At 43.7% G+C, this 25,046-nt stretch overlaps 1 protein-coding gene across 3 annotated transcripts in view; it reads left to right on the plus strand.

Annotated features, from left to right (window-relative positions):
• Window positions 1-1,860: 1,860 nt before the first annotated feature.
• The window catches only part of Cers3 (ceramide synthase 3), a 57,650-nt gene continuing 34,464 nt past the window's right edge, over window positions 1,861-25,046 (plus strand). Inside the window, exons 1-2 of one of the 3 annotated variants that reach the window (XM_070042738.1) lie at window positions 1,885-1,905; window positions 7,826-7,985. The gene's annotated coding sequence lies outside the window, so the exon portion shown is untranslated. Of the gene's footprint in view, window positions 1,906-7,825; window positions 7,986-9,683; window positions 9,765-25,046 lie in introns of those variants that run through there. The other 2 variants (XM_070042737.1, XM_070042739.1) reach the window with 2 other exon arrangements.

Below are 25,046 nucleotides of genomic sequence, written 5' to 3' on the forward strand. Positions count from 1 at the left end.
GAAACATTGAAAACAGACTTGTGGTCTGTGCTTTATTTCCCTCCACTGGAGAAAAGCTCCAAGAATTTCACATAAAAGCCTGTGTGAACACTGAAGGCAATAATATTTCAAATAAGAGGGTTACTTGAACCACAATTCCTAGAGTGCTGATTGACGTGTCTACGCAGGTTTTTTGTTTTGTTTTGTTTTTAGTGCTCTAAGTTTCCTGCCAGACAAAATTCTCACTTGAAGCCAAGGTGTGTGAATAGAATAGCAACACATTGGGGAGATTACTAGCAATTTTTGCTTTTGTTTTTAATTATTCAACAAATTATAAGAAAGAGTAGTAGGTTTCCCAAAACAATCTAAATTGCTTGGTATTTTAGTTTCCTGGTAAAATATAAATGAGTACCTGCATAAAATAAACCTTGACTGCCCATTGTTCTGTACTTTTTCTTTTAAGCCTTTTCCCCCCAATTTTGCTCCTTTTTCCCTCTTCCCCACAATGAGACTAGGTAACCAGGTGCTAGTGGAACCTGCCTATAATCCTAGCTACTCAGAAGGCTGAGATATAAAAATCAAGGTTCTTAGACAGCCAAATAAGCAATCTTCGAGATTCTTAGCTCAAATTAACCAGCAAAGAGCCAGAACTGGAGTAGTAGCTCAAGTAGTAGAGTGCCAGCCAGAGAGGTAGTGTGGGGCCCTGAGTTCAAACCACAATGCCATCACAATAAAAGGAAGAAAGGAAAGATTTCCTTATTCAGTACATTGCTGACAAGTAAATCTTTTTTGTCTGTGATGTTTGGTCTTTGCTTGAATATGGAATATGGCCTCTCAGGGGCATGGGGCTAGGAATGGAAACCAAGGATCCATACAAAAATAGCCCAATTCTCGGGAAAAATCTAGAATATATCAACATAGGCAAGATAATATCAGCAACTCATGGGTTGGGGATTTGGAAATAGATCAGACGTAAGCACTCTGTACCTCCTGGATGGACAAACAGAAAGGAGCCAGCAAGATTTCATCCCAGGCATTTTTTTTTTAAACCAGTCTAACAAAAGGTCACTAAATACAAGTGCTTATTTTGGTCTTTAATGGTCTTCTATAGAGCTCAAAGCAAAGGGCCACTTCCAGGGACAATGTGTCATTCTAGTGGTTGCAGCTCAGTGGTGACACCCGCTGTGGGAATCTAGGCTCCTACACACAACAGTGTGCCATCACCAATATGTATGTTGGTACCCTGACTATTTGAGATAGCTCATTCTCCCTGTGTTTCTAGAATTATTAACCAGTTGCAAAACCAGCAACCAACCCAAACCCTACCAGAATGTAGAAAGAGATAGGGAGCATCAGAAGCTTTTCAGCATTTAGTATTTTACTTTTGTGGGCTGGGGTTTGAACTCCAGGCCTTGTCTACCTAAGCAATGTGTTTGTCAGGCCTTTATAGTGGAGAACCAGTAGTGTCCAGGGTTTGCCAGCTGACAGAGCGTATGAAAGCTGTGGGACTCTTCTAGATCGTTATTCTATCCCTTGCCCCCATCTCTGGGAATGTTCAACAGCCCTACGGACCAGCTGAAAAATTATTTGGCCTCTGGAGAGATGGGTAGAGGCACTGGGTTCCCGATCATAGAGGACACGGGTTCAAATCCCCTGTCCCACCCAAGCTGGATCTCTTGGACAATCAACCCAGCCCCTCCGAACCACCAGGGACCATGCTGGGTGACCAGGACCAAGCCCGCCGAGGTGACTGTGGTCAGGAGAGAGCCATCTCCAGAGGACCCAGGCCGAGCGCTGCGTGGGGGGCCTGCGCCCGGGCCTTGAAGCTGCCCTGCCTGGTACCACGCGGCCCTCCCAGGATGCACCGCGGCGGCGCCATCTCCATGCCTTCGAGGACCGCCCTGCTGGAGACCTGGGATTAGGAAGGTGAGCGAGCGAGGGCTTCTGGCTGGGTCCATGCCAGTCACACCATACCGGGGAGAGCAGAGGCCAGGCTCGGCCAGGCCGCCCCTGTCCCACTGTCCCCGCACGGGCGAGGCTGTCTCTATGGTTCCCAATGGCCCCCCGCGCAAGTCGAGGCCCAGGCCTGAGGTTCCAGCCTATGGCCTGGTCCCTCTGGTCCCGGCTCAAGCTGAGGCCCAGTCCTCTGGTCTGCATGCAGGCTGAGTCCTGGTCCCACATAGATCGAGGCCTAGTCTCTGTGGTCCCAGCTCAGGTTGAGGCCCGGCCCTCTGGTCCCAGATTAGGCCAAAGCCCAGTCCCTCTCGTCTGGGCTCAGGCCAAGGCCTGGTCTTCTGGTCCCAGCCCAAACTAAGGCCTTGTCCCTGTGGTCCCCACATAGGCTGAAGCCTGGGCCTGAGGTTCCCATGCAAGCCAAGGCCCCATCCTCTGGTCCAGGCTCAGGCTGAGGCCTGGTCCCTGCAATCCCAGTGGAGTTTAAGGCCTGGTCCCAGCACGGGGTGAGGCCCAGTTGTCTGGTCCCCATGAAAGCCATGCCTGTCCTATGGTTCCAGTGCAGGTGGAGGCTGGGTTCTCTGGTCCCCTTGTCCCCTTGCAGGCCAAGGCCTAGTCCCTATGGTTCTCATGTAGGCCAAGGCCTAGTTCTGTGGTTCCCTGTAGTCCCCATGTAGTCCAAGGCCTGGTGCCTCTGGGACTCATACTGGCAGAGCCTTGGTCCCTACAATCCCCACACAGGTTGAAGCCTGGCCTTTGGTCCCGACTCAGGCTGAAGTCCTGTGGGCCCAGTGTAGTCCAAAGTCTGGTCTTATCCGAATCCCTAAGGATTAGGCTGAGGCCTTATCTGTGTAGTCCTAGTATAAGCCCAGACTGTCCTTCCAGTCCTAGCAAGAGTGAGGTGGGTCCTGTGGTCCTTGTTCAGACTAAGACCTGCCCATATATTAACCATGCAGACCAAGGCCTTCCCTGTGTTCTCTGTCATATGGAGAGCTGGTCTTTGCTGTTGCTGCTCAGGCCTGGAGTACAAGCCCTGAAGTTCTGGCTCAGGCTTAGGACATTTGTGTCATCTCCATATGCCCATCCCCTGTCTTTGATCAGGGTAATGCAGAGGTTTTGTTGTTGTTTTTATCTCTATGCAAGTGATGCCCAGATCCCAACCTTCTGACCTGGAGCAGTGTGGGTTACCTTCCCTCTCGCTTCAGCCCCCTGAGTACTCAGCATTGCAAACTCCATTTGCTGGGCTCAGTAGTTTTCATTTTTGCTTCCTTTCCCTTCCTGAGTTTTTGCAACTGAAATTAAAAAAAGCATTGGTGGGTTGACTAAACTAGTGGTGGATCCAAGCCAGCAATTTTAATAGGAAGAGTGTAGAACTGAGTTATTTGTTTGGACCTGGATAAATAAACATTTATTGGAAGTACCTTTTCAGTGGTAATAATTCACCTTGGATACTAATGATTTACATGGTTGAAACTGAGTAGACCCAAGTGGCGTTTTTATACATTAACTTTAAATAGTATTAGCATGACATGTATTGGGGTATCTGATCTGTCATATTAAGTATATTATCATCCCTGGCATGTAAGGAATGGAATGGAATGCATGTGTGCAATCAGTCTCTGTGGTAGGTGTCAGTTGTGGAAACTAAGCCATCCTGGCCACCATGAAAGTATGCATGATTTCCTCTTCTGTTGGTAAGTGTAGTCACACAAGATTTTTGCTTTACTTTGTCTCTGATGAAATCCAGCAGAGTAGTTTACAGTCCAAGAATTCTGTTCCAGTTACTATATACTATACTTTCTCATAAAGCTTAGGATCTATATAATACTACATTCTTGAGGTTGGAGGAATTTTATTATTGACAGCTAGGCAATTTTCCTCCTTCCCTCCCTCCTTCCCTCCCTCCTTCCCTCCCTCCCTCCCTTCCTTCCTTCCTTCCTTCCTTCCTTCCTTCCTTCCTTCCTTCCTTCCTTCCTTCCTTCCTCATTTCCTTCCTTTCTCTTTTTCTCTCTTTCTTTCCTTCCAAGAGATTAAACCTAGGGGCTTGTACATGCTAAGCCAGCATTCTACCACTGAATGATATTTCCTAGCCTCTGTGTTTTGGTTTTGATAACAGATTTCTATTTATTTATTTATTTTTGTCGGTCATGGAGCTTGAACTGTGGGCCTGGGTGCTGTTCCTCAGCTCTTCAGCTCAAGGCTAGTGCTCTACCACTTGAGCCACAGCGCCACTTCTGGTTTTCTGGTGGTTTATTGGAGATAAGAGTTTCATGGCTTTTCCTACCCAGGCTGGCTTTGAACCACGATCCTTAGATCTCAACTTCCTGAGTAGCTAGGATTACAGGTGTGAACCACCAGCACCTGGCAACAGATTTTTAACTTTTAAATTGTAATAATAATTTTTATAGTTTGCATTTTTATTGATTGGTTGGTTGGCTAATTTTGATTTCAAGGATTTAAGTAACTAAAAATTTGTACTATTGTTTTTAGGAGGTACTATTTCTCTTCTGTTCAGTCTAGACATTTAATTGGCTAATATCTTTTTTTCACAGAGGCCTGGAAGGTGGTTTAACATGATAAAGCAGATCATTTTATTGTAACTACACTTACTGATATAACTCTACGACAGGAGAGCTCAATAAATATGTAAATAAATAAGCATCATAGTTATAAACTATTAATCTAAACATTTAGTGACTGTATATGATAAACTAATGTCGACAAGTTTATCCATGAAAGGGAAGACTATTCATCTGAAAGAAAACTAAAGCAATAGGAATCACCCTGAACTATAGGATACTTTCTAACAATATCCAGTAGGCTTTGTATTTTTAGGATAACACCTTGTATTTATGTCCAGCTGGCCTAAACCATGATTTCCAACTTAAGCTTCCTGCATACCTAGAGTGACTGGTGTGTACCACCACACCCAGCTTTTTGCTTTAAATTGAGACAGGACCTTTTAGTGTTGGGGTGGGGGGCTGGGCTAACCTTATACAGTGATACTCCCACTCTCTGCCTCTGAGTAGCTTGGATTATAGGTGTGAGCCACTACACCTCAGTAACTTACATTTTATATAGGGCACCCCACCCATCTGCTTAAAAAATTCCCATCACAGAAAGAATGCATAGACAGAAGAGAAGTGTACTCACTCTTGGTGTCTCAAGTTTCTTGAGCAGTTCTCCCAAATATTTGTTGTCATAGCAGGTGATGGGAAAGGAAGTGGAACAGGAGAAAGAAGGAGAAGGTAGATCATAATCTCCTTGAGGTCAGGGACAGTATATTCATCTTGATATTTCAAGCATCTTATGCAATGAATGTGTTGGGACAAGGATAGGTGGATAAATAAGAGGTACAGTGCTTTGTTATTATCTTGTCCATGCATGATAGAGTATGGAGAGCTCAGATACTGACTCAGACTCCTTATTACCTCCCATGTTCTCCTACCTGTCTCGTGCTGATGCAGCTCTCAGGAATCCATTCGAAGCAATAAACCATTTGCTGAGATGCCTGGCACAGTGTTGGGAAAAGGAAGTGATATTGACTCCATCAGGCTCTATTTAGAGACTGAGATAGTTGTGCTGTTGGTTATTTTGAGGTGCTTGGGAGATGGCCAAAATGTGAGCTGTGAACTTCTGTGTGTTTTTGGTATCTTAGTCTTAGACCCTCATTTAAAACCCAGAGATCTGCATTCAGGTATGAGGGATATAAAATGTTAAGTGTTTGAGAATCTATCTCTTCAACTGTTTGAGCATAAAAATATACCTACACCACAGACAGGGGCAAACATCTCCCCCTGTATCTGGGCTTTATAGGCCTATCCCTGCTCTTGCATGCCTGTGCAGGTGTGCTGGGGTCTGTTTGCTGGGCATGTCGTGTTTTTTTAGTCTTGAGGTCCTTAGTGCCTCCAAAAGAGATGATATGCCCACCACACAGTATGAATCCAGCAAACCTTTGCTCAATGAGTTACTCAATGAATCACTGTGTTCAGAGAATAAAAGTAGTTTCAAGTTAGAGACTTTACACAGACCTTCATTTAAGATTTGACTGGATAAGCTTAGCCTGTGTGAATAAAATAAAGCCTGTAAACTAAATATATCAGTAATCATGATCATGCCATGTAGCTTACTACATCAAGGATGTCACTTTAGGGACTTTGATGTAGACTAACTCATTTAATGTTTTTATAGTTCGGTTAGTTATTGATTTTATTTTTCTCATTTTCAGTTGAGAAATCTATAGGATAGAGAGGTTAAGTGAGTTACCTGCAACCAAATAGCCTGTAAGAGTAAGATCTTAGCTGGGTGCTGGTGGTTCATGCCTGTAATCCTAGCTACACAGAAGGCTGAGATCTGAGGATCACGGTTCAAAGCCAGCCCGGGCAGGAAAGTCGGTGAGACTCTTATCTCCAATAAACCACTAGAAAACCGGAAGTGGTGTTATGGTTTAAGTGGTAGAGTGCTCACCTTGAGCTGAAGAGCGCAGGGACAGTGCCCAAGCCCAGAGTTCAAGCCCCACAACTGACCAAAAAAAAAAAAAAAAAAAGATCTTACCAGAGCACTGGTGACTCATGCCTGTGATCCTAGCTACTCATGAGGCAGAGATCTTGAGAATCACAGTTGAAAGCCAGCTGGGGCAGAAAAGTCTATAAGACTCTTCACCAATTAACTAGCAAAAAGCCAGAAGTGGAGCTGTGGCTCAAGTGGTAGAGTTCCAGCCTTGAGCAAAAATGCTTTGGGAGAATGCCCAGGCCCTGCATTCAATCCCCATTATGGACACAAAAACTCATAGCAGCAACACCAACAAAAACATTAAGGCCCCAACTGGATTCATTTCATTTCTTTGAAGGAATTCCTTCCTTTGGGGGATATGCAGGTTGGTCTAAAGGACGTTTTTCCCACTAGAAAATTGGATTAAGGGTTGATTCAAAGCGCAACCTGCGATGTTGGCTACCGTAAGTTCTCTGCCTCCTCCATCTCACCTTCATTCCTAATTGCCTATGTTAAATGCTCTCAACGGGTACTTTCCAGAGCTGGTTGCCTTAGAAACTTAGCAACAGCTGGCTGTACATAAACTCATCCATTCTGTGATGTGTTCCCTTTTCCCCACAAGGCAGCCTCACTAATGCCATATATAATTGTGTTTCATTTGTCAGAGGTGATACTTTTTTGAATGCAATGAATCATTAACTGTCTAGTGATTGAAGTTAATTTCTATTCACAAGGATTCAACATGTAACCGTTTACTCTTAAAGTTCACTCATACAGTGTGACTCATTTAGGTAGGACCTAGAAGAAATGACATCCCTCTTTGCCTCTGTCTCTGTCATACTCCAAGACTTCTCTCTCATCTCATAAGTAGGAGCTGATAGACTACTGTACACATATAAATAAATAAGAACGGTGTAAGCCAGGCACTGTTGGCTCATATCTGTAATACTAGCTACTCAGGAGGCTGAGATCTAAGGGTAGCAATTCAAAACTAGCCGGAGAAGATAAATCCGAAAAACTCTTATTTCCAGTTAACGAACAAAATAGCTAAGAGTGGAGGTGTAACTGAAGTGTTAGAATGCTAGCTTTGAGCGAAAAAGCCAAGCCAGAGCATGTGGTCCTGAGTCATGGCCTAGTACTGGCACAAAGAGGAGAGAGAGAGAGAGAGAGAAAGAGAGAGAGAGAGAGAGAGAGAGAGAGAGAGAGAGAGAGAGAGAGAGAGAGAGAGAGAGAGAGAGAGAGAGGGGAATTACCTGTTTCAGAGATCATGTTTGTTCAGCCCTATGGTGCCCTGAGCTATCTTCCTGGAGCTGCAGACACACTAGACTGACCCCTGGGTCCCCAGCTCCCACCAAGGTCTTGGGCAGTGAACTCTCAGAAATCCTCCCTTGCCTCCCTCTAGGGTCAGCTGTGCAGAAGTCTCTTGTACAGTTGTCCTCAAGGAAGAGGAAGAGTTACATCTCGAGAGTGACTTAAGAAAGATGGTGAGGGCTGTGGTGGAGCCCGCTCTTCCCATGGACAAGGCCCTAGCTCCCATCTCCAGCACATCCTCCAGAAAGCAAGTGAGCTTCTTTCGATAGTACCATTGGGACGGAAGTGTGCATTAACAGTTGCTACTTGATGTGAACATTGCATTTCATCAGTAGATAACTTCATACAAATGAGAAAAATGTGGTTCTGCAGTAGTCTGTTGACTTCATTCTGAGAGAGGGAATGCAGAACAGGGTTCAGGGGGACTCTCTTCCCTAGATACGCATGGAGTGAATATGAGTGGGAGATGCTTGCAACTTAGGGCTGTGATGGGGGCATGGGACCCCCATTGAACAGTTAGGCACTGTGTTAAGCTCTTGGGGGTGGCCAGGCCACAGCAAGGCTTGTCCCCTGGAGGGTTTGGGTAGTGGGGGTAGCAGGTGCAAGAATGTTAGGCCCTCAGAGGGCAGAAGGTGTTGTGACAGACATCAGCCCAGAGCAGTTGGTGGCAGGCTGGGGGAGGTTGAGAGGTGTCAGAAGGCAGCTTTCAAAGCAGCCCTGGGTAAGGGTATGAAGACCACGGGCTTGTTCTGTGTAGGATGCATTTAGAACTAAAGAAGACCAGCCAGCCAGGGAGGGGCGAGCCTGGTGGAGAGCAATGAGAAAGCAAGCATGTTTTCAGTAGGAAATCCAGCAGAGATCCAAGGAGCAGGTGGCAGGACGGCCTTGGCCTCCAGGGTGGCCTGTTGGCTTCACAAACCATACATGAGGTGACTTGCGAAAGGCTCCCTATTGTCAAAGTGCTTTGAAACCACCCCAGCCCAGAGCAGTTGCTTCCATAGTAAGAGAGTGTAGCACTTGGAAACACAATGTAGAATGTACACATACACTCGCTTTGGACATTGAAGTGCTCCATGCAGACAGTGACCATATTCATTTCTTGTTACTCACAGGCTTATCTTTGTGTTGATTGGTCTTTAAGACTGATACAAATTTTTAAAAAGCTCTAAAAAAAGAAAATGGTATAGATAAACAGGTAGCCTAATGAAATGCAGCCCAAGATGCTTGAAAAAAGGGCAGAGGAGGGAGGGTAGGAGTGGCGATCTGGGGCGGGGGGGGGGGCTAAGGGCGGGGGTTGGGGGGGATATGAATTTGCTCTACGTACCCTGTGTGCAAGTGTGGAGGTGTCACAATGATACCCTGTCATGTTGCAAAGGTATGCTGATTCAAAAAGAAAGAAGTTGGCAGGTGATTTTGTTTTTGATCACTATGTAGTTCAAAAAAGGCATTTCCTTCCCTTTTCAATGACTAGAGAACAAGCAGAGAAAGCTTTGTGGTATCCTGTGGAGATGTGGGTAGCCAAGCCAGTCAGGATTTGCAGTTTCTAGAGGATACCATAGTTGTCAAACCAGCTCAGACCGGGGAACAGAGTTGTCCAAGGGCTTTCTCCAGGCCAGCCTCTTCCTTTGTGTTCAAACACAAACACCAAGACTATCCCGGCCACTGGCGAATTCACTGCTAGGTGTCCCCAAAAGGCAGAGAGACAGTAGTTGTTGTTGTGACTCACAGCCTGGCCCAACCGCAGTCTTCTCCTCTTGGCATGGTGAAACAGGAAGCGACATCCCACCTGGAAGAACCTGCAGGTGCCATCCAGTAGCCAGCAGCGCTGTCTCACGTGATTGAAAGCCCTGTCAGAAATCTTGACTTGCAACTTTGCAGGGTGGGTCTCTGAAAGAATTCCAGAGCTCAGGTTAGAGATGAGGCGTGTTGCTCTCTGATGAGAACAGAGCTGACTGGGACGCAGGAAGCCACTCTCTGACAGCTCCTCACAAAGCCAAGGACATCTTTTTGTGGACCACCAGTTTGACAAGGTAGGGCTGGCTTGTTGGTAGCACTTGGGAGCTTTCAAACAAGGTGGCCTTGCTGCAGGGGGTGGGGGAAAGAGGCAATTATCTGATGAAAACGCTCAGGCTTGGTGCTGCCGTGGGAAAGTTGCAGAGACCCGGAACACAGGAGTTTTTACTTCAGTGGTGTTTAAAAGTAGAAAGTACAGGCTGAGGCTAAATGGCTCTTTCTGACATGGATTAGTTGCTCTTTGGTGAGTTTAAGCTGACTGATGGAAAGGAATGGAGAGAAAGGTGTCGTCAGGGAACTCGCAAGAGGCTGAATGCTTGCATAGTTTCATTTATTAGGAAAAAGACTCAAGGTGAAATGCATAGGGGGACCACAGTTCTTGGACAGGCAGCATGGCAAAAGCTACCTCGGACCTGTTCACAGTCCCTTAAATCTGCAACAAGGTGGGATTTGTTCATCTGTTGCTAGCAGACTTTTCTGCTGTTTCTTTCTGAGAAATAATATGCCCAGAAAAAATTAGCTCTTCAGTTCTAAACTGTTCACCTTGTTCCAAAAGAAAGAGAGACAGACAGACAGACAGACAGACAGACAGAAAGAAAGAAAGAAAGAAAGAAAGAAAGAAAGAAAGAAAGAAAGAAAGACAGAAAGAAAGACAGAAAACTTAATTTTCTCCTAATCTGAATAAAGATTTATCAAAGATGTCATTTTAAAAGCATGTTTGGGGTTGGGGAATTTAGTTTGGTGGACAAGCATTGGCCTGGGAAGTGCAAGCCCTGAGTTTAGTCCTAAACTCTCAAAAAAAGAAAACAAAAAAACGAAACAAAACAAAACAACCCAAAATGACAGCAAGGTAGAAAACATGTTTATTTTCTGAAAATCTTTCATAGCACTAAGGAAAAGAGATCTTTGGGATTTTCCTATAAGATGAATATAGATTCATTCATTGCTGGACACAGGGCAAATTCTGTAAAGAAATAATAGGTATACATTCATATGGATAATAATTGTTCCTCTCATTAAAATATTGACGCTTTTTAGTCAAAATTTTCAATTGATTCAGTTCAACTAATTCAATGAATTTCAATTAATTTTCAAATTAATCTAATACTTCTTGGTTAGTTTTTTTAAAAAAGACCTCTATTTATTACAAAATTGACATAATAGTTAGAACGCACATTTATTACATAGTCCTTGCTGTGAGTCTATACATTTTACTGTTTATTGCAAGGGTATGGGGCTCACTCTTTTCAGTTTTCATACAAGGAAATGTCCTGAGACGTCCAGTGGTGGAGCAGGGAAGTGAGAATTTTGACTATCAAATTTTTTCGCTCCCAGATACAGATTTTAGCCCCTGATGTTCCTGTCCTATTCCACATCATCCTCATCATGTGGAAGAGGATCTATAATACTATTCAAACCTTTCATAAAGGACCATGAGTGGGTGAAGGCATGTGTGCCTGACAGAATGTGGGCCACTGTGAAGATTGAATTACATGCAAGACCCTGCATCTTGCTAACTCATTGAGACCTAGACAGGTCAATATCCTTATTTATGAGCTAGTTATTATACAGCCCAATCATGAAAGGTTATTGAAAGACAAGGTTTGTGAATGCCTTACACATGACCTGACCAATGAAAGTCTCTTGACCACTAGTATATATGTCTCCATTTTATAATTGTTAATTGCCTCCAAGGTTTGTTTTCTTGTTTAACCTATGATTAAAACTTCAGTCAAAACAGTTTGGGGCTGGGAAGGTGGCTCAGTGGTAGAGTGCTTGCCTTGCATGCATGAGGCCCTGGGTTCGATTCCTCAGCACCACAGAAGCAGAAAAAGCCAGAAGTGGCACTGTGGCTCAAGTGGTAGAGCGCTAGCCTTGAGCTGAAGAGCTGAGGGACAGTGCCCAGGCCCATGATTGACAAAAACAAAAACAAAAAAAACAAACAGTCTGCTGATGTGAAGAACAAACTTAAATTGTATGGACTCCGAATTTCCATTTTTGATGTGTGCATCATTGGATCATTGCTCCATTTCATGTTTGGTCACAGTTGAAGAGTTTCATAACAAGTCCCTCCTGTTCTGTGAACTGTACCTGGCTTTACCTAAGTTGTTTCCAGAAAGATCTACTTTATGAGGAGTTCTGGTCTATGACCAATTTTCTAAGCTCATAATTCCATGACTCCTCTAATGATGTGTGTAAAGTAAGTTGCAAGTTGGATTTCCTAGGTTGTTTAAGAGACTGTACTATTGTAGTCATTTTTAAAAACTTTAGTGTGTATGTGCTTGTGTGTGTGTGTGTGTGTGTGTGTGTGTGTGTGTGTGTGTGTGTGTGTGTGCGTGTGCACATGGTAGCATTCGAATTCAGGGCCTTGAACTTGCTAGGCTGGCATGATGCTATGGTGCCATGCCTCCAACCCTATTTTTCACTGTTTTTGTTCATATATATATATATATATATATATATATATATATATATATATATATATATATACTAACTAGTTGTAGGACAGGGTCTCATCCCCCTCACCCCTTGTTCAAGCCAGTCCCTTGATCTTCCTACTTTACATTCCCATTATTGCTAGAATATAGGCACATGTCTCTAGTCTAGCTTTCCTTCAGGGAGACCAAGTTTCATTGAGTTTTCTGCATGTTGTTCTCTCTTTCTTAGTCCCCTAAGGATTATAGGTTGTAAGCTATTGTTACCTGGTGATTTTCAAACGTTTTAAACCATTATTGATAGCCCCAAACTTTTCTGATCTCAAACTACAACACACACACACACACACACACACACACACACACACACACACACACACACACACACACACTCCTGAAATAATGATAAAAAAAAACAATTCTTGATGCATATTGATGGTTTCCTTTTTCTTCCCTTCCACCTGGTACAATTTCTGCCCATGACCTACTAAATAATTAGGAATGATTTTCAAATATGGATTAAAAGTAAAAACCAGCTAGGGAACTTTTATAGGAACAGTTAAAGGGAGCATATTAAGTCATTGTGTCATTACCACAAGATAGCCATTTGAATATCCCTGAGGGAAAAGTCTTTATCACCTCATTATTCCTATATCTGTACATAGTAATCTAGATGTGGTAGATGAAACAAGGTAATGTCCAGATCTGCACTGTCCCATATGTAGCTGGTAACCACAGGTGACCACTGAGCACTTGAAATGTGGCTGACCCAACAGAGATCTGTTTGAAGTGTAAAACACATAGCAGGTTTTAAACACTTACTATAGAAAAAGAATGTGCAATATCTCAAAGATGATTATATTTATGACATATCAAAATGATATTTTGGATATATTAGGTTAGATAAGACAATAAAAATTAATTTCACTGTTGCTCTTTACTTTTAAAAAGTCTAACTAGTAGGAAATTTAAATTACATATGTAATACCCATTTTTGTTTCCTTCTAAACAACATTATTGTTGAGGAAAAACATAAAATATATTCATGATCTTGAGATGAACAGTGATTTCCTTTTCCATTCTTGTTATGAAGTAGGTCTACACAGGGGTTACAGTCCCTTAAGTCAGGATATGAATTCAGTGCTTCTCACTCAACATCATCTCTTCCTTCAGTCTCCCCTACTTCCCCATCCTGTCCCTACCCTCAAGTTCCATGGGTAATTTTTATATAATGTCCATTGAACATAATGACTACATTTGCTCACTCCTCCCAACAGTGATTTCTTAAATGATATAAAAGTACTATCATGATGAAAAAAATTGTATAAATTGCACTGCATTCAAAGTAATTTTAAGAAACTTCTGTTACTCAGAGTAAAAACTAAGCTGTAGAGAAGTGGGGACATGTGATACACATATAAACAACCTAAGTCATACCCAAAACATAGATAACAAGCCAACTTTTGAAAGACAGGTCAACATCACAGAAACACAGGGAAACAGTTAGAACAGGCACTTCTCAGAAGAGCATATCCAGGTGGTCAGGAATCAGAGAACATTCTCATCTGCAGCAGCCATGGGGCACCTGCAGATCAAATGACAGTGAAGCGTCACTACAGACTCAGCAGAAGGGCAGACAATAGCAGACGGCTGTAGTGAGGAAACTAAGCACACTCTAGTGGGAATGTGTGAATTGGCACGAAAGCTCTGGAAAACTTTCCAGCAGTATCTGCTGCTGAAGGTAAATAAATATATGACTTATGGCCTGGCATATCTACTTTCTAGGTATATGTCCTAGGAACATACATACACGTTTCTCTAATGGCTATTCAATAGTAACCACAAATTGGGCACTGTGGCTCATGCCTGCAATCTATTTAGGAGGCTGAGATCTGAGGGTCATAGTGCAAAGCCAGCCCAGAAAGTAAAGTCCGTGAGACTCCACCAAAAAGCTGGAACTGGAGCTATAGCTCAAGTGGTTGAGCGAAAAAGCTCAGGGACAGTGCTCAGGCCCTGAGTTCAAGTCCCAGGACTGGCACTAAAAATAAAAACTCTCCCAATTCACATGTAGAGCCATTGTCAGGGACCAATGCTCTAATGGGTGACAACTGGCCCTTTGAAAACACAAGCCCTAAGACATGACCATTTCCTTCTACTGGGCTGCACAAGGCCCTGGCACCTTTACTCAAGTTACCCTGATTTTTGAGGAATAAACACATGGTTAAATCTTAACAGTGTAAGGAGTGTCAAGGAAGCCCCTTAGAAAGCTAGTCAGATAACTGAGATCCGCAGTGGACTAAATGATGGAGACATACCCCATTCCAGGCTCATTGGTACCACTGATTATTGCCAGATCTTCTGAGTTTTTCAAGTAAAGCTTCAATTCGGGGTTTTCATGGAAAATCTCTGTATTTTAGATGCTAGCTCCAATTGTCTTAAAGCACAAACCAAATGAATCAATAGGGCCAATTTAGCTAGCACCAAATTTTACCATTAAATTTAGCTAGCACCAGATTTTACATTTTTGACTAAAGGGAACTTGTGCGTACCATTGTATAGCCTAATAATTTTATCTGTTTCTGCTTCTGCAGGGATTTTGTGGAAAGCAACCTATGTATGGTAATTTTTTCCCTTCTGGAAAGGAGGTGTTTGGACATGGCTTTGTCAGTGAAATACTCTAGGTTTACAGTCTTTCTTTCTGAAAGGGGAGGTATTAAGTGAATGTTTAATTGCTTTTTTACCCAGGGTCTAAAGCTGACAACTTTAGCAAGCATTTTGTCTATGAAAATTTCATTTTTCTCCTGCAAATGAAGGACTAAATATACTTAGTATTGCCATGAGATTTAGTGATCAGTGAATGTTTAATGGCTAAAACTTAGTTGCCCATGATATATTATATAGTTGTTAGTTATTTTAGTCCTTGTTTAACTTTTATAATGGTCTGTCAAAAGCCGGGGTTGTTGTTCCAAATTTTCAGCTCAAAACATATTAGCCAGGTACTGGTGACTTACACCTAAAATCCTAGTCATTTATGGGGTGTGATCTGAGGATCACGGTTTGAAGCCAGCTCCAGAAGACAAAATGAAGAGAATTATCTTCAGCTAACCAGCAAAAATCCAGAGTGGCTCAAGTGGTAGAATGCTAATCTCAAGCACAAAAGCCTAAGTAAATGCACAAGGCCCTAAGTCCAAGGCCCAGTACCAGTAGAACAAACAAACATCCCCAAACCTGTCTTCACTTCCTCCTGAATCAATTCTCCTAGCTTACACAGAGCTTTGGCTCATCTCCTACCCTCCTAGTACATAACTAGCCAGAAGGGCTAAAAGTAGCCTGTTGTCCCTGCCAGCTGTGTGGTAGAGTTGAGTGCAAACAGTGAGGAGTCTCCTGCTGCTGACACTAGAAGAGTCAATAACCTGGAGGAATAATTGACTTCTAGCCTACTAGAGAAGAGCTTTCCTTAGCAGGAGTGGCTGTGCTGGACTTTCTCCTTTCTGTCTCTGTTAAGCTCCCACCCTGGTGGCTTCTCAGCCTGGACAGATCTCCAGAATGCCTGAGCCCTCTAGAGTTGAAGGCCTATCCTGAGCCCCTGTAAACAGGCTGATCCCTAACACTGAGGAATCCAGGACCATACTGATGCCAGAGGTTAGCCCTCAGCCCAGGCCCCTGCTTGGCTAGGAGCCTGGTGCACATGTATGGACAACCCATCTTTATGTCTAAACTTGATTATCCTAACCATTTCCTCAACTATCTCTTCTTGACTGTCCCTAAGGCCTAGGGACGGGCCTGTACTGCCATTTTTTGAAGGCAGATGATGTTCATCTAGGCCCTGGAAGTGGGCTCAGAGCTGTTTGGGCAGAGAATTCCAAGAGTGGGCAAGGAGTGTGAGCCTGTCCCTTGGTCGTATGGAATCCTCACCCGCATGGAGAAGCGTGGTCAGAAAAGGGCCAGAGCGAGGCCTTTGATAATGGAGCCAAAGTGTAAGAGAGACTGCTGTGCAAGAGAGACACATGTAGAATCTTTGTGGCATATGTATACAGCACCCCTCTTCTGCCCTCCTCCATAAATATCCACTTCTCAGCATCTACTAACAGCTCAGCCAAAGTCCAAGTCACTGATTTCATGAGGTGGCAGAGGTGATGTCCCCAATCTCATGTACCAGCAAGAAGAGACGTTTACTGAGAGAGAGGCAGGCCAAGTTATTCTTCTCCTAGATAACTTCACAGAGGCTCTGGACAGTGTAGAAATAAAGCCAGGAACAGCAAACAACAACAACAAAACCACAACCTTGAGCTGAAGAAAAGTTTATTGCAAAGCAAAGAGAAATCTTCCCAATAGATAGGCGGTGGGAGCTGGTTATCCATCTTGCTTGCTGTGTATGTATGTGTGTGTTTGTGTATGTGTGTGTGTGTGTGTGTGTGTGTGTGTCTCTTCTTATCCCCTCCTCAGGAGCTGTGGCTAAATGGGAAAGAGGCAGTTTATTCCTTTCCCAGGAAGGCCAGGAACATTGCAGTGGGTCCAGTCTGGTTGGGTGGGGAATGGATAAGCTTGCAGTGATGGATGATTGGGCTTCTGGGGGAGTGAGCAGCATAGTTGGAGCAGCAGGCTGGAGAAATGGCTCTTTGGTACAATGGCTGCTTAGCAAATACAAGGTTCTGGGTTCTAATCCCAGTGCCACCAAAAAAAAAACAAACCCAACATAATTGAAGCAGCATAAAAAAGGTTACGAAAGCCACCAACTGCGTCTTTCTTTATTTTACACCATCAAGTCCACTGACTGCAGCTGGTTTTCCATCAAAGGTCTCTGACTGTTGCAGAAAATCCACCCAGGCTTAGAGTAGTGTCTCTCTTATGGATGTTTTCAGATAATACTTGTCATATTCAGAGCTGAAAACGTGTAAACTTATTTTCCTTCAGAGCATCCCCTCCCTTTCTGCTTGCCTCCCTCCCTCCTTTCTTTCCTCCCTTTTTCCTTCCTTCCCTCCTTTCTTCTTGCCTTCTTTTCTTCAATAGGGTCTCCCTCTGTAGCCCAGGCTGGCCTCTACCTCCTGATCTTCCTGCTTCACCCTCCTGAACTCTGGAATTGCAGGTGTGAACTACCACGCATAGCCCAAATCCATTCTCTTAGGTCACCCTAATGATGATAAATATAAAATTTCCTAAGGTGAATGACACAAAAAAGCTCTTAATTATGTAACCCTCATACAGTACCTGAGGCCACTTCCTGCGGAGTATGGGTGTGTCTGTACAAATCCTGTTCCATTGCTCTCTCTTACACTCTCCTCGGAACACTGCTGATGTAGAGTGTCACTGCTGCCTACTTTTAAAGAAGAATATTTTCTTTATTTAGTTGTGGTGCTGGGGATTGAATATATATCTTGCACATATCAAGCATATACTCTGTCATTGAGCTCTGTCTTAGCCCAAGAAGAAATTTTATTATCAGGTTTTTTTTTTTTTTTTTGTGTGTGTGTGTGTGTGTGTGTGTGTGTGTGTGTGTGTGTTTGTGACAGTAGTGGGGCATGAACTCAGGATTTTTTCCCTCAAGGCTGGCACTCTACCACTTGAGCCATAGTTCCACTTCTGGCTTTTTGCTGCTTAATTGAACATAAGATTCTTATAGAATTCCCTGCCCAGGTTGGCTTTGAACTGTGATCCTCAGATCTCAGCCTCCTGAATAGCTAGGATTGCAGAATTGAGCCACAGGTGTCCGGCTCAAAGAAGACATTTTGTGAAGAAATGCTAGGAACCTATAGACTCAAAATCAGGATCAAGAAGAGTAATGCTTTTTACTCTTCTAACTTTTCTAATGATTTAGGGACTTAGGAAGAAAGCAAGTGAGACTATAGTTTAGGCCATTCTCCTGTCACCTTCTCCTTTTCCTACCTTTGTCTATAGATGGCCACACCCACCACACCCCATTCTCATCTGGGGATTACTAGAATCTTGGTCATCTTGTTCTTTCCCCACGCATGCTTCATTTTGTGGGGGCAGCAGGCTGTGTAACAGGAAGCCCTGCTTTTATGCATTATGTAAGCACATATTTTAAGATACTAACGTGGAGGACTTGCTTCATCAGTGTACCGTAGTCAACTCAGTCCTTCCCAAAGGGTTACCTGACTTCCTCTGTCTCTGTGGTGAAACATGTGCTAATTCCTGCTTGGCCAAGGTGTGGCCTCCCCCTGGTCTTTCTTTTGTAAAATGACACATTTGGTGACACAGCCCCAAGACAGGTTCCATGATGTAAGGAGTCCAGGAGTTGCCCTGAGCACACATCTGCTGCTCCCTGCCCCAACCTGCTCCTGATGCCCTGGAAACTCATGATGGTATTGTACATCAGGGCTATTCAGATGGCAATTGTGCCATCTAGAAGGTCAGAGTGCCAGAAAGGAAGAAGAGTTGGCCTCAGTGACTCAGTATTCCTTCAGTTTATCCGCCATGTATTATATTATAGTCCTGCTGTTCCACAGAGTGATTCAGAAGGGTAGTCTTACTTAATCCTGGCCTAAACTTTGCAAAATCAATGTTATTATGCCCAGCTCACAGTGAGTAATCCAAACATTAGGAAATGTCATTTGCCTAAATTACATCAATGGAAAAGGTGAAGGTGGCAACCAGATTTCCCTACTCCTGTTTTTTATTTTTCTTTTGTTTTCTTGTGCTGCTGCTGGGGCTTTACTTTAGCTCTTTGGCTCAAGGCTGGTGCGCTACCACTTGGGCCACAGCTCTACTTTCAACTTCTTGGTGGTTAATTGGAGATGAGAGTGTCACAGAGTTTCTTGCCTGAGGTGGCTTGGAACTGAGATCCTCAGATCACAACCTCCTAAGTAGTTAGGTTTACAAGCATGAGCCACCAGCAGCCAGCTTCTCTACACTCTTATTTTTCATGAGCCACTGGGCCTTAGGTTCCCACATGTTGTGTCCTGTAAATTCTTCTCCAGTGCATTGGAATGGGAGAGGTGTCGGTACTCAGGAGGTAAACACATTCATTGGATCTGTCTGCATGACACTAAGCAAGAAAACCTCTCCAGAACTTGACCTTGGGTGTTTGCTTAGCACAGTTGGTACTCATTATGTAGGTTTGCTTAGGGGAAGAAAGAAGATGCTTCCTAGTGAGATATGGGAGAGACCAACAGGCACCTTCCTTGGGAATTTTGCTCAAGTTAATCTCTAATATTATTTTATCCAGTGCACTAGAATTATGCATGAGGGTTGTTATAGAACTACCTTGCTCTGGGTCTAGACAGCTAATGTCTTTTAATCCTACAACAGGCAGAATTAGCCCCATTTAACAGAAGAGCAGGAGTGGTCCAAGACCACTTAGATAGGAACTGACAAATAGAGCCCTCCACTGGGCCAGCCTACTCTGGAGCCATGATTATCCCTTTATTTGTTTCAGACTCCTCCCCCATTTTGTGGTACTGGGGCTTGAGCTCAGGGCCTGAGCACTGTCCCTTAGCTTTTTGGTTCTACCCACTTGAGCCACAGCTCCACTTTCTGGCTGGCTTTCTGGTGATTAATTAAGAGATAAGAGTCTCCTGGACTTTCCTGCTGGGCTGGCTTTGAACCACAATCCTCAGATCCTCAAATCCTCAGTCTCAGATCTTGCTGAGTAGCTAGGATTCTAGATGTGAGCCACTGGCACCTGACTTTTTCTTTTTCTTTTTTTAAGTGAAAAACAAAATCCATGTTTATATTTTAGCTCTCTGAAGTTTGTAAGCTCTATGTAAAATGAGGTGATGTGTAAAGGAACTGCATTGTTTTATTGGCTTTTTTTTCATTTCTTATTTTATTTGCCATTTGTAGTTTGCCTCTGTGTGTGTGTGTGTGTGTGTGTATGTGTGTGTGTGACTTATATGGCTGACCATTTTTTTTTTCTAAAAGAATGGGTGTTGGGAAAGCACCTCTGGCAGCCCACAGGAGGTCTTTGAAGACACCAAGACAACCCTGTAGTCTGACAAATTGGAAAACAGAGCCAGATGACTCACATTGGGCTGGTGCATCAACAACAGCAGGTTCCCAGTTCCTTTGCTCCTGCCTGGACCATTCACTGTGCTGGAGACTAATCACAGGGTACAGAATGACTCACTGGGCCTATGAGGCAGAGCTTGGAGGAAAGACCCACTGCAAAGGAGTGGAGGGTTTGGTAGCAGTTGGAAAGGAAATGCTGACACAGTGCTATCTGAGTGAAGCTCTCTTAATATTGAGACACTGCTGACCCAATTTTCATTTTAGCCTCCAAAGTGAACAGGATAAAAAAAAAAGAATAAGGAGGTAAACTGCCTTCAAAGGCAGAAAGATCATCTATAGAACTTTCCCGAAGCCCTTCAGCTTTCTTTGAGCCCTACAATTGCATTCTGTAAGACTGATCTGCTCTGTGGCTTTGCCTTACATGCCTCTGGTGGCAGTCACGGCTGTTTTTCGGCACTGTTCCAGTGTAAGGAGAGCGCCTGGCTCACTTACATGCCTTGGACCTCAGTGGACATCTCTGACCCAGAGTCATGCAGATGAGTAGGCTTCAAGAACAGGAACATTCTGGAAAACTGCTTCCTACAAGTTCATATCTTGTCTTTCTTACTTCCTAACTATGAAGTTAGTTTATGGAGAGATCTTAAGAACTTGTCATCCTATTGACTAAGGAAACAGACTTTGCATTGTCTCTGAAGAATGTGTACAGGTTGTAGTAAATGTTTATATTTATTATAGCTTGCCTTCTATCATTAACATTATTTATCTATTTAATTATTGTGTGTGTGTGTGTGTGTGTGTGCGTGCGCGGGAGGGGGTACTGGGACTTGAACTCTGGGCCTCATGCTCTCACTTGGTTTTTTTCTGCTCAAGGTTGGCTCTTCAACCACTTGAGCCACAGCTCCACTTCTGTGCCATTAGCTTTAATACACAAAACATTTACTTTTAAACATTTGCTTCTTGGGGCTGGGATGTGGCTTAGTGGTAGAGTACTTGCCTCGCATACATGAAACCCTGGGTTCCATTCCTCAGTACCACATAAACAGAAAGAGCCACAAGTGGTGCTGTGGCTCAAGTGGTAGAGTGCTAGCCTTGAGCAAATGAAGCTCAAGGACAGTGGCCAGGCCCTGAGTTCAAGCCACAGTTCTGGCAAAAACAAAAGCAAGAACAAAAAAAAAATTCCCTCTTAAAAATGATTAATGTGGAAGTAGAGCTGTGGCTCACGTGGTAGAGAGCCAACCAGCCTTGAGTAGAAAGGCCAAGCAAGAGCATGAGGAGGCAGGGAATGTGGCTTAGTGGCAGAGTGGTTGCCTAGGATTCACGAGTCCCTGGATTCAATTCTTCAGTACCACATCCACAAAAAATAAATACAATTAATACAAATAAAAGGAAAAAATAAAATTACTTTTTGAAAAAAGTATGAGGCCCTGAGTTCAAGCCCCAGTACTGGCACAGAGCAAAACAAAACAAAACCCCAAACAACTTCATGATATTTAATAGCTTGACTCCAGTTTATCATTTAGCCAACAGGTAGTAAAGTGGTTTACAAGTATTGCCACTGAGCCATTCACCTACAGTGAAGTGCAGCTGCCACTCCATTTCATAGATGAGCAAACTGAGATCAGTCTGCTGTTGGGAGCATGGCTACTTAACTGTCAAAACGGGCAGCCTCGCCTTCTGGTGCAAGGGGTGGCTGCGGCGTTGCTCTGCTCTGCACTGACTGTATACCAGATAGGAATGCCCCTGTGGACCGCGTAGTGCAGTCCCAGCTTTCCTGGATCGTGAGCCCTAGAGATGGAGTCAGACTCTGTATCAAATCAACTCCCCAATATGGCATACCATTTTTCTTGTTTATTTTTATTTTTATCTTTAAGTAGATGTATGGGATGGCATGACAAATCTGATATGTGTCGTAGAGAGCTGGAACAATAGCATGCCACGGAGTCCTTCATGTCACCTTGTGGGCATTGGGAGGGCAGGGTTGTGAAAAGCTCCCCAGAAAGACCTTCCAGACAAGTAATGAGAAAGGTCAAGGAGGGGCCAGGAAGGTGAAGAAGGGACTTCACCAGAGTGAAGTCAGGCGGATAGAACATTCTAGAAGGAATAGTCTAGAAAGACACTTGTCATTGCTCTCAAGGACCAGAGAGCAGTGAGATCCCAGAGTGAAGGAAAGGGAGGCGTGGAGACATAGGCAGGGCCTCATTGTCCTGGGTCATCTTCCAAGCACCTCAGCTCTGGAGGTCTGCAGAGAGAGGGCAGGAAGCAAAGGAGCCTTAGACAGGGCCAAGGCACTGTGTACAGCAGGCCTCTGGCACAGCCTTGCCCAGGTGAAGTTTCTTCTGCATGAAATAGCAGCCAGGACCTCTAGCTGGAGCTTCTCTGAGATTTACACTCTGTTAGCTCAAGATTTAGCTTAGAGGGGTCTGGGAAGTTGGCTCAGTGGTAGAGCGCTTGCCTTGCATGCATGAGGCCCTGGGTTCAATACCTCAGCACCACATAAGTAGAATAAAAAGATTTAGCTTGGAACGGGACTGTGGATGGCATTGTAGATGAAGGCTCTTGACAAGTTTCATCGCACATCTTGAAGAAAAGAGCACTCGGGAGTAATTCTGTCCTGGAAGGGAGCAAGATCCCACACAGATTGCAGTGGCCACTGGACATTTTAGGAAGTTACTAGTCTTGCAGGCCAAGTATTGCCACTGTGTTTACCAACAATGAAAAGAATTGCTCTAACAGAATGTGGCAGCCATGAATCCAGATTTTAGAATCAGTGGCAACAACAGGGCACACATCTTGTGGAACTTCATGTCATCATCTGACCTGTATAGTGCAGTGACGTAACAGCTGCACACTTTCCTAGGAGAGAAGGCAACAGGCCTTCCCCTGTCCTGGGAGCTGCAGAGGTCTTTTAGACATGTTCAAGACACCCTCCAACTTCATTATCTAGCATTAGAAGTGGTGCATAAAGATGGCTAGACTTCCCCATCAAGGCGGACTGGGCCCAATCAGGATTGTATTAATGAGGGATGGGCCAGTGAGAAGAACTCAAAAAGTACAAGAATAGCAAAACCTGGTGGCTCATGTGTGTAATCCTAGCCACTCAGGAGGCTGAGATCTGAGGTTCTAGGTTTGAAGCCAGCTGGGCAGGAAAGTCTGGGAGACTTTTATCTCTAATTAATCAGCAAAAAGCAGGTGGAACTGCAGCTCAAGTGGTAGAGTGCCAGCATTTGAGCAAAAAGCCCCAGCACAGGCTTGAACATGCACAAAAGGACCAACAGATGTTAATGCTGTCCCTATCTCATGGACCAGTTGGTACCCAAGGAAGGGTCTTGAGAAGGTTGGGAGGCAGAGAGAGGCCCCATGAGACCAAGGGTGTTTGGGGGAACCAGCCCTTTGGAACTTGCTATAACACTGCTGCTGGGAGTTGAGGGGCGGGGAGCAAGATGATGTTTTGGATACTTGCCCAGCTGGGTTTTGTGCAGGGCCACTTCACCATAGGTGACAAATACTTAACTCTTCTTCCCTAGGCAGAATTATTCACAGAATCTAGTCTCCAGTTAGCTTAGTCCAACGTCTTCTGATACATTTTTATATTGAGTCATATAGCTTTATGTATAAAGGTTCGTATTCTGATATATCAGAAATATTTCCAAAGTTTTCTCACTGTCAATGGCTAGCATTTGTATTCTGCTCATGGTACTTGCTGATGAATAGACATCTCCAGATTTTGTAATCTACCTAGAAGTTATATAAATAATCGTTCTTACTTATGGCTCCTTTACAGTCTTCCCTATGTATTAGGGTTACCATCCAAATGGTTAGAATAAAAAGAACTGGCAATTACAGTGGTGTTTATTTCTTTGGCACCATGAGTAGACAATGATGAAAGAACCAGTTGGGCCAGGTACTAATGGCTCACACCAGAAATCCTAGCTATTCAGGAGGCTGAGGACTGCTTCAAGGCCAGCCTGGGCAGGAAAGTCCCCATTAGATTCTTATCTCCAATGAATCACCAAAAAACTGGAATGGCACTATAGCTCAAAGTGCTAGAGCACCAATCTTGAGCAAAAAGAGCTCAGGGATAGTGCCCAAGCCCTGAGTTCAAGTCCCAAGATTGACAAAACAAAAACATAAACAAATAAACAAACGGTTGGAAAGTTGCTCTGTCCATTTGCTCATCTCCAGTTCTCAGACTTGGTGTCACACATGCCCACTGCCTGGTGCCCAGGTGAAATCAGATTGGGGATGGAATCAATGGGTATTTGGGATATTTGGCTAGCCTTCAAGGCCTTCTTTGAAGTGCTACTATGTTTTAGTTCCTAATGCTTTGATTTTTTTAAAAATCTTTTTTTGGGAGAATGACTGTAGTGGGGCTTGAACTCTGAGCTTGGCACTGTCCCCCAGTGTCTGCTTTGAATTTTTCTTTCTTTAAATCCCTAAGGCTGTTTTGAATTTCTTTGAGGCTTTAAGTTGAATGAGAGAATTGTTTATTGTCTTTCATGTTAAATATTTCCCTACACCAAACATAGGAGGTATTTTCCTTTTTTATTTTCATATACCTATAAGTGGAGGAATTTATGCTTCTTATGTACTGAGTCACAGTACCTCTCCTGCTCTATCATCTGCGTTTTCTTATTTATTTGACATAGCACAAGTTTAAGTGCTTTTAGGAACAGAATTTGTAGCTGGCTTACTCTTAGTTCTGCTCATAGAAAGCAAGTAGCTGATAATGTTTTCCTTTGCCTGATATCTGAAATATACTGGTTATAGTGTATGTATGTTGTAGAATTAGAATGAGTTTCGAAGAAAACACAAACTAATCATTGATAAATACATTTATCTGATACCAGAATCAAATTTTAAAGATATTTTGCAGGCAATAAAAACGAAATTGTTTTC

The sequence above is a fragment of the Dipodomys merriami genome, unplaced genomic scaffold (assembly GCF_024711535.1).
Source record: "Dipodomys merriami isolate MVZ:Mamm:240054 unplaced genomic scaffold, mDipMer1.0.p SCAF_33, whole genome shotgun sequence".
Classification (NCBI taxonomy): Eukaryota; Metazoa; Chordata; class Mammalia; order Rodentia; family Heteromyidae; genus Dipodomys; species Dipodomys merriami.